The sequence below is a fragment of the Ambystoma mexicanum genome, chromosome 5p, assembly GCF_040938575.1.
Source record: "Ambystoma mexicanum isolate Mex_15411 chromosome 5p, UKY_AmexF1_1, whole genome shotgun sequence".
Taxonomy (NCBI): domain Eukaryota; kingdom Metazoa; phylum Chordata; class Amphibia; order Caudata; family Ambystomatidae; genus Ambystoma; species Ambystoma mexicanum.
Genome location: NC_090930.1, coordinates 870425676 through 870439863, shown reverse-complemented (window position 1 = coordinate 870439863; position 14188 = coordinate 870425676).

Genomic DNA, 14188 nt, shown 5'->3' with positions numbered 1-14188 from the left:
TCCGCTGCATGAAGGAAGGCATGTCGCAATGGAAGCCTGGATGAGTTTTTATCATGCACTTTCTGTTAAAGCAGACAAGTAAGTTAAGTGATAGAAACACTTTTTCTATCTTCATGGTCAGATAACCTTTGCTTATGTAACCATTGTAAGAAGTGCAATAAAATATAATCTGGCTTCATAGTGGAATTACTCTATACCATTCACAAAAGTTTGAGATTTCATACCTTTTATTAGAACCGCTGAAAATAGTATACTGAGATGGAAAAATGCATGTGTCTCAACATAATATTGGAAGTTAGTCCAATGAAATGTATACAAACTTTTAAAATCTGGACTAAAACGGCGAGACGAGGCGCGTACTTGTACGCCACATTAATAATGACACACGTGATCCAAGCGTGAATTGTATGGACAAGAGATGTATTTAAGTCTGCATTGTGACCCTGGATGCCGTGTCACATTCACTTGTTTCTTCATTTCTGCTTTTTGGATGGGTCTAAAAACATAATAAATTGGACTTCATGCCTTTGGCTGTCAGCTGCCCATACTGTACTCCCAATATTTGTGAGGTTTTATTGAGATGTAACAATTGCATAGACACGCAAATCTTTGATAACATCGCTCTGACAATAAGTGGAATAGCAGTAATAGAGATTATATTTTTTAAAAAAAAAACGTTACCTTTTTGAAATGTTTTCCTTATTTTAAAGATCCACCCGGATGTTAAGCGCTACTTCCAGTTTAATGCACGTTCCGGTCGGGTGGGTTGTGGCAGACATTGCCTCTGTAAACTTCACTGTACACTCAAACCTGATGCTGAAAGATCATTTTCATAGAGATATACTGTAGAGAAAAGCATTGGAAGCTGTACAACTAAATGTTAATTAATGAGTATGAGTCATTTGGCAATGGTAAACACTATGGGCCCCATTCCTGGGATTCTTTGCACAGTTCAAAGTGACTTTGCATGGATGAAAAGTCACTTTGCACTGCCAACACACACCCTGATTCATAGAACTTTGTTGGAGAAGCTGGCAGTTTAGGGATTTTCTTTAGTTTAGGGACAAAGACAACCAACTTCCTCTGTCAGGGTTAACAAGCAAAAAATGATTACCCAATTACATCAGTCTATAGTTTTCGGTGTCTTCTGGCATGGGGAATTAATTAAATTAATATCTTTAGTTGAATAGGCTAGGGATCTACAAAAATCCCCCCCCTCCACCCACTATAAAGGGAAAGGATTTAAGGCAAGAAGACTCCCATACATGTTGGTTTCGAATGGCACAATCCTACTTACATTTAAAACCTCTGTTTAAAGTTCAGGAAAGCCAGCTGCATTTCAGGACCCTCTTGGAGGACAGTGAGGGGTCTGGTCACTCCACTCTCAAGGATGGTCCCCAGCTCTTCACTATAGGACCCAGTCATCTTTTAGGTCTTCCCTGACCAATCCACCCAGATTCAATTTCAGCTAAATCTCCTTTTGGTGTGTCCTTGCGGCTCTGAGATGGTACTGTCCCTTCCTCATAGTGCATCCACTTTAAATGCTAGTTATGACACCATCAAGTTTACAATCTTGGACAGTACCCTGCAAGTGTTCTCGCAAATAAGATTGGGCAGTTACCCTTCTTTCTCCTCCCAAATACAGCCCCCCTCTATGGATTGATTTAAGACTTTGATACAGACATATGGGAACTTTCCTTCAAAATACCCTTTTGTTTCTATGTCAGCTTTTTGGCAAAGCTTAGTTTTGTAGCAAAACTTCATAATTTATTAGTAGCTGCCATAAATTGCCTATTTCCATGACCTATTTTGTAGGCTCTGAAATGCGTGATGTACTTTGTAAGCACTGCCATTGATCGAAACAGCCTGCATTTGGAATGATAGACACAGAAAGCGGAATAGCCTATATTTGTGTTGTACTTTGTAAGCACTGCCACTGATGGAAACAGCCTGCATTTTACCACAATAGACACAGAAAGCGCAATAGCCTATATATGTGTTGACTTTGTAAGCACTGCCATTGATTGAAAAATAATAGCTGATATATGTATATTTTGCAAGCATAAATCAGCAGTGCCAACCAACTGCTTCCCACCTATAAGCCCAGCACACTACCACCACAGCATAGCACCTCCATGGCACCTGCCAGACACACTGTCCACACTTTAGCCGTCCTCCTCCACAGTATCTCCTCCACTTTCCCTGAAAACCAAAAGCCAGACATGCAACTTCTCACTAACACACCTCTCATCACTTCACCACACGACACATCCACCTTCCCAACACCACCCATAGAAACCACCTACTAGGCTACCGCACATCACCACACATCACTAGACCTAACCCTCCCAGCTCCGACACACACCACCCACAACATGCATTCTAACAAACATATCACGCCTCCACTCAATCCTTCCCTTCCCAAAACTCCACTTATCCCCCCATACCTAATCTGAAATGTGATCTTATGAATGCCAGATCTCTCATAGTACACACCTTGGAAATAGCAGAACTCATACTAGCCTTCATGCGATCACAAAAACCTTGCTTCATCCAGCAGCTGGTCCTAACCTAATGCTTGCTATACCAGATAACTACAACATAACGAGAACAATCAGGACTACTAGCAAAGCAGGTGGTGTTGCCATCATTTCCAAAACACAACTAGGCTTATGAGAATTCACCTCGCTGCCATTCCCATCAGAGGAACTCATTTCCGTCTAACTGACCATCGCCTCCCAAAGCACCATACCAATATACCTGATCTACAGGTCTCCAGGCTTAACATCAAACTTTGAAGACATTTCTACCTTACTCTCACACCAAACCAAACACTTGTCCAAAATCCTATTATTAAGAGATCTAAACCTTGGATACAAAGACCCTCTAGACTCACATGCAGCAACAATAGAACAATCTCTTCTCAACCTAGGTTTCAACCAACTCATATCCGAGCCCAGACTGGTTTGCTCACCTAAACTGCAACTTGAACATACTGTCAAACACCCCATGTGTGTAACGCTCACCTGATTCCCACGGAGGCGCTGGTCTTGGCAGGAAGGTGTCTGTGACCCAAAAAGTGATGTGCAGGACTCGATTTGCTTCTGGGGCCGAACCTCTTCACACTGTGTGTCGAACTCGAAGAGTGAGATTTCTGCAGGTGAAAGAATATGGGGGTTAATGATCTGGGTTGTTGAATGTCCCTCTCTCTCTCTCTCTTCCTAGCTTCTCCGTAGAGCCCCCAGGTCAACGTGCTCACCTTAGATAGGTGAATGCTGGACTCTCCATCTGCGTCTGGTGCAGGGTGCCGTTGCCAGTTCCTTTACTGGTGAAACATAGGCCTCTTGACATCAGAGGATCGCTACCGTCGTTAACTGCACGAGCGGTGAGTTTCCGGACACCTTTTTAGTCCTTATAGTCTTTAGGTGCGTGGGCACGTTAATATAGAACAGGACTCTGTATAATGCTTTTTCCTATTTGTCTTGCAGGGCTCTTGAGATAGGAGATGGTGTGAAGAGAGCCGAAGTTGGAGCCAGAGCCTTGGAATGAAGCGCTTGGAAATGCGTAAGTAAATGCAAGCGCTCTAACTGTCTCTTTTCCCTTGCAGCTGTGAGTTCGTGCTGAAGAGATGCTGGAAAACGCCGGAGTATTTGCAGGCGTTCTATTGTGGCGAGCGCGATGGACGTGAGTAAATACCTGTCTAATGTATCTTCGTTTGTCTTTCAGATGCTGGGTTGCAGCGTTGAAGAAATCCGGAATTCGCGGAGTGCCGGTAAGTAATAACAATGCTTTTGTCTTCACAGGCGGAGGTGCAACGTGAAGAAATGTTCGCTGCCGATGGATCAGGTGAGGAAAGCGCTGCGTGTAAAGGTTGCCATGCTAACCTGTTGTTTCTTGTCTTTGCAGGTGCTGCTGAATACTGGATACAGGAGTGGTAAGTATTGTTCTTGCAGGTTCAGGATCGGAAGGAAGAAAGGCTGGAGCAGACTCGATGAGCGTTCTGCTGCAGATGCAGAATAACGCGAAGCAGTTCGTTCAATCGGGTGTGGTTTAAATAGCCTTGGAGTGATGAGGCGTCTTCCTCCACGGCCCCGCTTAGGTAAGAAAAGAGTTCCAGTTCCAGAAGAGTTCCCGTGTTGTATCCAGGGAGAGGAGCTTGCCCCACCCAGGTAAGAAAGTAGTTCCTGTTCACAGAGGATTCCTATGTGGCTGGTAAGTAAGCAGCATGGTCTGCTGCAGGTAAGTCCACCCAATCATCTTCATACATATTATGAGCCCGGCGCTTCCAGTGCCGGGACCGATGGCTTTGATGAGCATGGTGCCACCGGCGCCAGGACAAGGTCCAAAAGGTCCCAGTGGGGACCGGCTGGTGCCTAAGATAACGGTTAGGGGCCTGCTTCCAAGGACGTTGGGCTGTTCCTGACTCCTTGGAAGCAGTGATCATGACAATGTGCTTGGTCAGACCACCATACTATTCACTTTGAACTAGAAGCCTCCTTCCACACCCGGACCCCACCTGCACAAGCACCTCCAGCACTACTAGAAACGAGTAGTCCATCACATTAGAAACTCTCCGTCCCCTCATCCAGTCCATAATCAATCCCACCACTGCCAGTGAATCAGACCCAGAAACGCTAGTTGACGTGTTCAACAAGAACCTATTGCTAGCACTTAACCATATAGCCCCCCTCAAAACCAGGAAAGCCAAACAACCCAGCCACATAAATTAAATGGTTTACCCCAGAATTAAAAGCACTAAGGAAAACTAATAGATCATTAGAAACTAAATGGATAAAGGACCTCTCCCCTCAAAATATGGCCCTTTTCAAAACAGCTGCAACCAACTATAAAACAGCCATCATCAAAACCAAAAGCAATACATTCAACAACAGAATCCAAAACGCTAGCTCAAATGTGAAGGAACTCTTCACAATCCTCAAGGAAATGGAATTCCCCATACCTCCCCAGTCCTTATGTCACAAAGGTGCCTTATGGTGTGCTAACATCCAGAAGGCACTTTTTGATAAAATAATGCTTCTCCAAGCCAAAATTTAAACTAAGAGAACTCTCCTAGCCACTAAAGGCACTACCACTGCCTTCCACAAACAACGCATCAACAACACTAACCTCTTTGAATTCTCACCGGTCACCACCTCACAGGTAGAATCCAAAGTTGCCAGTCTCAAACCCTCCAAATCCGAAGGAGATATATGTACAGCTTCTACCATCAAAGAAGGAGCCAAAGACATTGCCCTCTTCATCACTGCACTGATCAACGCCTCTTTTGCCTCATGCACAGTTTCCAAGAATCTCAAAGACACCTGGTTCAAACCTTTGATTAAGAAACCCACATTAGACCCAAACATCCCCACAAACTACCGCCCCATCACCACCGTCCCATTCTTGCTAAAAATCCTTGAAAAAGCCGCATACATTCAAGTTCAGAACCACCTTGAATCTCACAACCTTTTAGGCCTCTGTCAGTGTGGCTTCAGACTAAGACATGGCAATGAGACAGCCCTTCTCGATCTGAAGAACCAAATGGATGAGGCAAAAGACAATGGCCACCCTTCACTACTCCTACTCCTAGACCTCTCTGCGGCCTTCGACCTAGTCGACCACAGCATACTAACCTCACACCTCACCTCATCAGCCGCCTTCTCTCCCAATGCAGCCAAATTGATCCAATCCTTTCTATCTGAAAGATCTATGAGGGTCTTTTCAGGCACAGCATCATCAGACCCCTCCCCCATCACATACAGAGTTTCCCGAGGCTCCTGTGTCCTCCCCACACAATATAATATCTTCACCAATATGGTATTTGACTTCTTAGATGACATGAATGTCCCTCACACCAACTATGCTGATGATACTCAGATCCTCATTACACTTACTGGCACCTATGAGACTTACTCCTACCGTCTCAAAGAAATCTACAGCAAACTACAAGAATTGATGGCCAAGCATGGCTTGTGTCTTAATGACTTCTACTCATTGGATCCAGACAACGCCTGAACAAACTCAACCCACAATACAATTTCTTCAACATAGATGGAAATGTTATCAGGGTTTCCAATAACCCCAAAACTTTAGGGGTTTACCTCGATTCCACACTGTCTTTATCAAGACAAGTAAAGTCCATAGCCTCCTCATCTTCTTACACCACCAGGCTAATAACTGCCTGCAGACCATTCCTGTCTTCACAAAGCTGTATCACACTGGCCAGAGCCATGATACTATCTAAAATAGACTACTGCAATTCCCTCTATCTAGGCACTAGTAAACAAAACATCCAGAAGCTCCAAATAATGCAAAATAAAACCCTTAGAGCAGCTCTCAATATCCATCCAATATTGGATAACGACGGACGTGAGTAAATACCTGTCTAATGTCTCTTCGTTTGTCTTTCAGATGCTGGGTTGCAGCGTTGAAGAAATCCGGAATTCGCGGAGTGCCGGTAAGTAATAACAATGCTTTTGTCTTCACAGGCGGAGGTGCAGCATGAAGAAATGTTCGCTGCCGATGGATCAGGTGAGGAAAGCGCTGCGTGTAAAGGTTGCCGTGCTAACCTGTTGTTTCTTGTCTTTGCAGGTGCTGCTGAATACTGGATACAGGAGTGGTAAGTATTGTTCTTGCAGGTTCAGGATCGGAAGGAAGAAAGGCTGGAACAGACTCGATGAGCGTTCTGCTGCAGATGCAGAATAACGCGAAGCAGTTTGTTCAATCGGGTGTGGTTTAAATAGCCTTGGAGTGATGAGGCGTCTTCCTCCACGGCCCCGCCTAGGTAAGAAAAGAGTTCCAGTTCCAGAAGAGTTCCCGTGTTGTATCCAGGGAGTGGAGCTTGCCCCACCCAGGTAAGAAAGTAGTTCCTGTTCAAAGAGGATTCCTATGTGGCTGGTAAGTAAGCAGCATGGTCTGCTGCAGGTAAGTCCACCCAATCATCTTCATACATATTATGAGCCCGGCGCTTCCAGTGCTGGGACCGATGGCTTTGATGAGCATGGTGCCACCGGCGCCAGGACAAGGTCCAAAAGGTCCCAGTGGGGACCGGCTGGTGCCTAAGATAACGGTTAGGGGCCTGCTTCCAAGGACGTTGGGCTGTTCCTGACTCCTTGGAAGCAGTGATCATGACAATGTGCTTGGTCAGACCACCATACCATTCACTTTGAACTAGAAGCCTCCTTCCACACCCGGACCCACCTGCCCAAGCACCTCCAGCACTACTAGAAACAAGTAGTCCATCACATTAGAAACTCTCCGTCCCCTCATCCAGTCCATAATCAATCCCACCACTGCCAGTGAATCAGACCCAGAAACGCTAGTTGACGTGTTCAACAAGAACCTATTGCTAGCACTTAACCATATAGCCCCCCTCAAAACCAGGAAAGCCAAACAACCCAGCCACATAAATTAAATGGTTTACCCCAGAATTAAAAGCACTAAGGAAAACTAATAGATCATTAGAAACTAAATGGATAAAGGACCTCTCCCCCCAAAATATGTCCCTTTTCAAAACAGCTGCAACCAACTATAAAACAGCCATCATCAAAACCAAAAGCAATACATTCAACAACAGAATCCAAAACGCTAGCTCAAATGTGAAGGAACTCTTCACAATCCTCAAGGAAATGGAATTCCCCATACCTCCCCAGTCCTTATGTCACAAAGATGCCTTATGGTGTGCTAACATCCAGAAGGCACTTTTTGATAAAATAACGCTTCTCCAAGCCAAAATTTAAACTAAGAGAACTCTCCTAGCCACTAAAGGCACTACCACTGCCTTCCACAAACAACGCATCAACAACACTAACCTCTTTGAATTCTCACCAGTCACCACCTCACAGGTAGAATCCAAAGTTGCCAGTCTCAAACCCTCCAAATCCGAAGGAGATATATGTACAGCTTCTACCATCAAAGAAGGAGCCAAAGACATTGCCCTCTTCATCACTGCACTGATCAACGCCTCTTTTGCCTCATGCACAGTTTCCAAGAATCTCAAAGACAACTGGTTCAAACCTTTGATTAAGAAACCCACATTAGACCCAAACATCCCCACAAACTACCGTCCCATCACCGCCGTCCCATTCTTGCTACAAATCCTTGAAAAAGCTGCATACATTCAAATTCAGAACCACCTTGAATCTCACAACCTTTTAGGCCTCTGTCAGTGTGGCTTCAGACCAAGACATGGCATTGAGACAGCCCTTCTCGATCTGAAAAACCAAATGGATGAGGCAAAAGACAATGGCCACCCTTCACTACTCCTACTCCTAGACCTCTCTGTGGCCTTCGACCTAGTCGACCACAGCATACTAACCTCACACCTCACCTCATCAGCCGCCTTCTTTCCCAATGCAGCCAAATTGATCCAATCCTTTCTATCTAAAAGATCTATGAGGGTCTTTTCAGGCACAGCATCATCAGACCCCTCCCCCATCACATACAGAGTTTCCCGAGGCTCCTGTGTCCTCCCCACACAATATAATATCTTCACCAATATGGTATTTGACTTCTTAGATGACATGAATGTCCCTCACACCAACTATGCTGATGATACTCAGATCCTCATTACACTTACTGGCACCTATGAGACTTACTCCTACCTTCTCAAAGAAATCTACAGCAAACTACAAGAATTGATGGCCAAGCATGGCTTGTGTCTCAATGACTTCTACTCATTGGATCCAGACAACGTCTGAACAAACTCAACCCACAATACAATTTCTTCAACATAGATGGAAATGTTATCAGGGTTTCCAATAACTCCAAAACTTTAGGGGTTTACCTCGATTCCACACTGTCTCTATCAAGACAAGTAAAGTCCATAGCCTCCTCATCTTCTTACACCACCAAGCTAATAACTGCCTGCAGACCATTCCTGTCTTCACAAAGCTGTATCAGACTGGCCAGAGCCATGATACTATCTAAAATAGACTACTGCAATTCCCTCTATATAGGCACTAGTAAACAAAACATCCAGAAGCTCCAAATAATGCAAAATAACACCCTTAGAGCAGCTCTCAATAGCCATCCAATATTGGATAAAATATAAAAGACAGAATCACCTTCAGAACACCCATGCCCATAAATATCTGACCGATAAATTCACTTGGAAAAACACATCAAGACCTACCAGAGACAATTATGCCCACTGCCTCAGCATTCCTAAATTCAGACTCCAAAAATCAGGGGGAACCAGCTTCGCAGTTCTAGCTCCGAAAACATGGAATTCCCTACCCCAGGCGCTCAGAGATGAACATTCCTTCCTAGCATTCCGATTCAAAGTGAAATCCTGGCTCCTCTCACCGACCACCACATCCTAAAAATACACCCTCACAACTACTCTCTTGCATATTAATGTACATTTGTATAATGTATACTACTGTATCCTTCGAAGACTGCAACCTGTAAAATCTAGCACTCATCATTGCCCTCCTATTTATTGTTACCTAGCCTTATTACTATTATACCATATCTGTATATATGCTCCTGTACCTTTTATTTTTATGCATCCTCACACTGTATAATTTGTATGTAACACTCCCTCTAAGTCAAGCGCCTAGCAACCTCAGGGTTCAGTGTGCTATATAAGCATATAAAATCAAATCAAATCAATAATATACATGCATTCTGGTTCAGCTACTCATGGGGATTTTACTAAAATGACCAGCAGGTTATTACTATGTTGCACAGCTGTGTGGCAATTCTCCACCGTTTACACCTAAAGCATAATAATTAGGAACATGTAATTTACTCTCCTCATTCCTAATTTTACCCTCCACTAGTTCATCAACTATTAAATCTGGGACATGTTCAAGCCGACAGGAACACCTTTTAGCTCACCACTACAATTCCCTTAGTCACAGGTGGAGGATATTTATTTTAACAAAATTGCCTGGAAATTACATTAACAAAAAGACACATCACTCAAGGAAGCACAAACTATGGTTGCTGAGAAACATGCCTAAATGATAATAGTGCTTTTAAATTGATAGGAAAACTTTAGCTTATGCAAATTGGAGCTCTCCTGTCCCCAGTGCCATTTGCCTCTCTTGGGCAGTGTTTTTATTAGTCTCTTTGTTGTTTGCAGTGTAGGCTGTAGATCGTAAATGGGAGATGCATTTGCTATACAGAGATCCCCACTGCAGACCTCTGCCATCCTGTCCTCTTATCTGAAGAGGACCACCTTTTGATCTGAAAAGCTTCTATTTTCCTGTATTTACTTTTTTCGAGTTGCTTCTTGATTGCAGCCCCTCTTTTCACACCTCCCCCTAGATTCCAGCCATACACCAGGTAGGAAATGAGCTGTCAGAGACTCCAAGTCTGGGGGACACTTGGTTTTCAACACCTTGCAGGCATGCCCCTTTTTGTTGCTGTTTTAAACAGTTGGGATGCACAAACCAGGCTTTCATTAGGGATGTCCTCTGTGAAGTTTGCCCAGAGACCCAACATTTGTCCTTGGCTGAAGGAAACTCACAGATTGCATTTTCTAACATCAGCCTTTATTCTTTGACATACTGTGGGCCCGATTCATAGAATCTGGCGCAGAAACGGTGCAAGCGCCGGGCTGCTAGAGGGAGTGTGCGTCAGCCGTGATGCAGAGAAATTATTGCGCGGCACACATATTCATGGATTTCCTGAGGCATCAGTAGCCATGGCGCAAGGAACAGCAAGCTGCGCCAGTAACACCCCAACACGCCCCCATGCGCAGGAAAAAGCAAGTGAAATGCCTAACACAATGCAAGCCTCAGCCCCACTAGCGAATTTGCGTGAAAACACCTTGCAATCCCCAGCCCCAACCCAGCATAATTGTGCAAAAACACCCTGAGATCACCCGCCACACCTCAGCGTAATCACATGAAAACACCCCACAATCCCCGGGCGCACCCCAGCGTAAACAAGCAAAAACACCTCGCAATCCCCAGCCGCAACCTAGCATAATCACACGAAAACACCCCGCGATCACCGGCCGCACCCCAGCATAATCGCATGAAAAACACCCCGTGATCCCTGGCCGCACCCCAGCATAAACACACAAAAACACCTTGCAATCCTCAGCCTCACCCCAGCATAATTGTGCGAAAACACCCCGCGATCACCAGACACAATGCAGCGTAAATGCACAAAAACACCTCGCAATCCTTGGCTGCACCCCAGCATAATCACGCAAAAATACGCCGCAAACCCCACCTACACCCCAGCATAAACACACAAAATCACACTGCGATCACTGCCCGCACACCAGCATAAACGCACAAAAACACATCGCAATCCCTGGCTGCACCCCAGCGCAATCGCGCAGTCACCCTGCAATCCCTGGCCACATCACAGCATAGTTGCAAGTAAACACCCTGCGATCCCCGGGTGCGCCCCATAGAAAATGCATGCCATCCCATGAAAGGCCTGGGCCACCTGCCAGCCAAATGGCCCTCCAGACAGGACACCCCCACTCCAGCCGCGATCACCCATGATCCCACCCTGCAGGCAGCCTGCTCCACATGGGACAACCCAGCCCCCATCACCTGTGACCCCACCCTGCAGGCAGCCCTTCACCATGGGACACCCCCACCCAGCCCCCATCACCCGTGACCCCACCCTGCAGGCAGCCACCTCACCATGGCAGAATCCAGCCCCCATCACCCGTGATCCCACCCTGCAGACAGCCCCCTCCTCATGGGACAACCCAGCCCCCATCACCCGTGGCCCCACCCTGACGGCAGCCCACTCACCATGGGACACCACAGCCTCCATCACACGTGACACCACCCTGCAGGCAGCCCCCTTCACATGGGACACCCCCACCCCAGCCCCCATCACCAGTGACTGCACCCTGCAGGCAGCCCCCTCACCATGGGACACCCCAGACCCCATCACCCCTGAACCCACCCTGCAGGCAGCCCCTCCACATGGGACAACCCAGCTCCATCACCTGTGACCCCACCATCCAGTCAGCCCCCTCACCATAGGACACCCCAGCCCCCATCACCTGTGACACCACCCTGTTGGCATCCCCTCCACATGGGACAACCCAGACCCCATCACCAGTGACCCCACCCTGCAGGCAGCCCCCTCAGCATGGGACACCCCCACCCCAGACCCCATCACCTGTGACCCCACCCTGCAGGCAGCCCCTTCACCATGGCAGAACCCAGACCCCATCACCTGTGACCCCACCCTGCAGGCAGCCCCCTCACCATGGGACACCCCAACCCAGCCTTCATCACCCGCGACCCCACCCTGCAGGCAGCCCCCTCACCATGGCAGAACCCGACCCCCATCATCCGTGACCCCACCCTGCAGGCAGCCCCCTCCACATGGGACAGCCCAGCCCCCATCACCCGTGACCCCACCCTGCAGGCAGCCCCCTCACCATGGGACCACCCAGCCCCAATCACCCGTGACCCCAACCTGCAGGCAGCCCCCTAACCATGGGACACATCTACCCCAGCCCCCATCACCCGTCACCCCACCCTGCAGGCAGCCTCCTCCACATGGGACAATCCAGCCCCATCAGCCGTGACCCCAGCCTGCAGGCAGCCCCCTCACCATGGGACACCCCAACCCAGCCTTCATCACCCGCGACCCCACCCTGCAGGCAGCCCCCTCACCATGGCACAACCCGGCCCCCATCATCCGTGACCCCACCCTGCAGGCAGCCCCCTCCACATGGGACAGCCCAGCCCCCATCACCCGTGACCCCACCCTGCAGGCAGCCCCCTCACCATGGGACCACCCAGCCCCAATCACCCATGACCCCAACCTGCGGGCAGCCCCTAACCATGGGACACATCTACCCCAGCCCCCATCACCCGTCACCCCACCCTGCAGGCAGCCTCCTCCACATGGGACAATCCAGCCCCATCAGCCGTGACCCCAGCCTGCAGGCAGCCCCCTCACCATGGGACCACCCAGCCCCCATCACCCGTGACCCCACCCTGCAGGCAGCCCCCTCACCATGGGACACCTCCACCCCAAGCACCATCCCCCGTGAGCCCACCCTGCAGGCAGCCCCCTCCACATGGGACAATTCAGCCCCCAACACCTGTGACCCCACCCTGCAGGTAGCCCCAATCATCATGGGACATCACCTTCATGATGAAGCCTGACATAGTGACACATCAGGACTCCATCAAATGTGTGCTGTGCACCTTGACTGCCATGTAGTGACAACAGCCAGAATATCTACTACAACATGTATCCTGAAAGCAAAAATCAATGCATTCACCTGGACCACATCCATGAGTGTGTCCGCTGGCCAAACAGAATAGCTGTCCGCAACCATCTCCCAACATACACATGAAACAAGTGAATGTAAAAGTGAGTGCCTGCTGGACATGTGACAATGTGATGGCATCAATACCCAGGGACAACTTGTTCACCAATGACAGAATACCAAACGCCTTCAAAGTGTGCTACATGAACAAACACTGGCCGTGTTCCCCACAGCCTGAGATGCAATTCCTAGAAGAGAATCACTAATAAACAATTCACTGGCTGCAATGGTCATTAAATGTGTAAAAACCATGAAATGGCAATAGTGTATCAAAGTGCAAGAGCTTCACCAACACCATACATGAAGGTAACTATAAAAACATATGTTCATGTTAGTGATGTTAGTGAATTAGAAAAGCACCACCTGTGTGTTACAGAGCATCAGGCAAATCATGTACAAATTTCCTGAACATGCAACACTCCCACAGTCACCCCACCCACCTCACGCACAAACATAGTGTGGCCAATTACACAGTGATGCAGCACATGTGAAAAGAAATGCCCTTTACCTATGCATACATAAAATCCCACTTCACAAACCACCATCCGTCCGCCCCATGTGTATACTCATGAAACAAAAAAAACATCAAACATAACACATGCAAGTAAGTAACCCCAAACATGACTAGCAATGGGCAGGATCAGTGCTAATAAATGGACTACCAAACATGCACACTGCAAAAATAACTTTGACAGACACTGAATCTGGGAGTTAAACATATATTAAACAGTTGTATTATCGCCATACGTACTGTCAAAATAATCCGAAAAGTAGTCCAGGTACGATAAAAAATTAAAAATGTCCATGTGTATTTAAAAACATACAAAAAATACAACATGTCCATCTAGATGCCTGAAACACACCAAACAAATATTCACAAGAAAACATGGAGGATTGTCCTGAGTCCACTCCAAA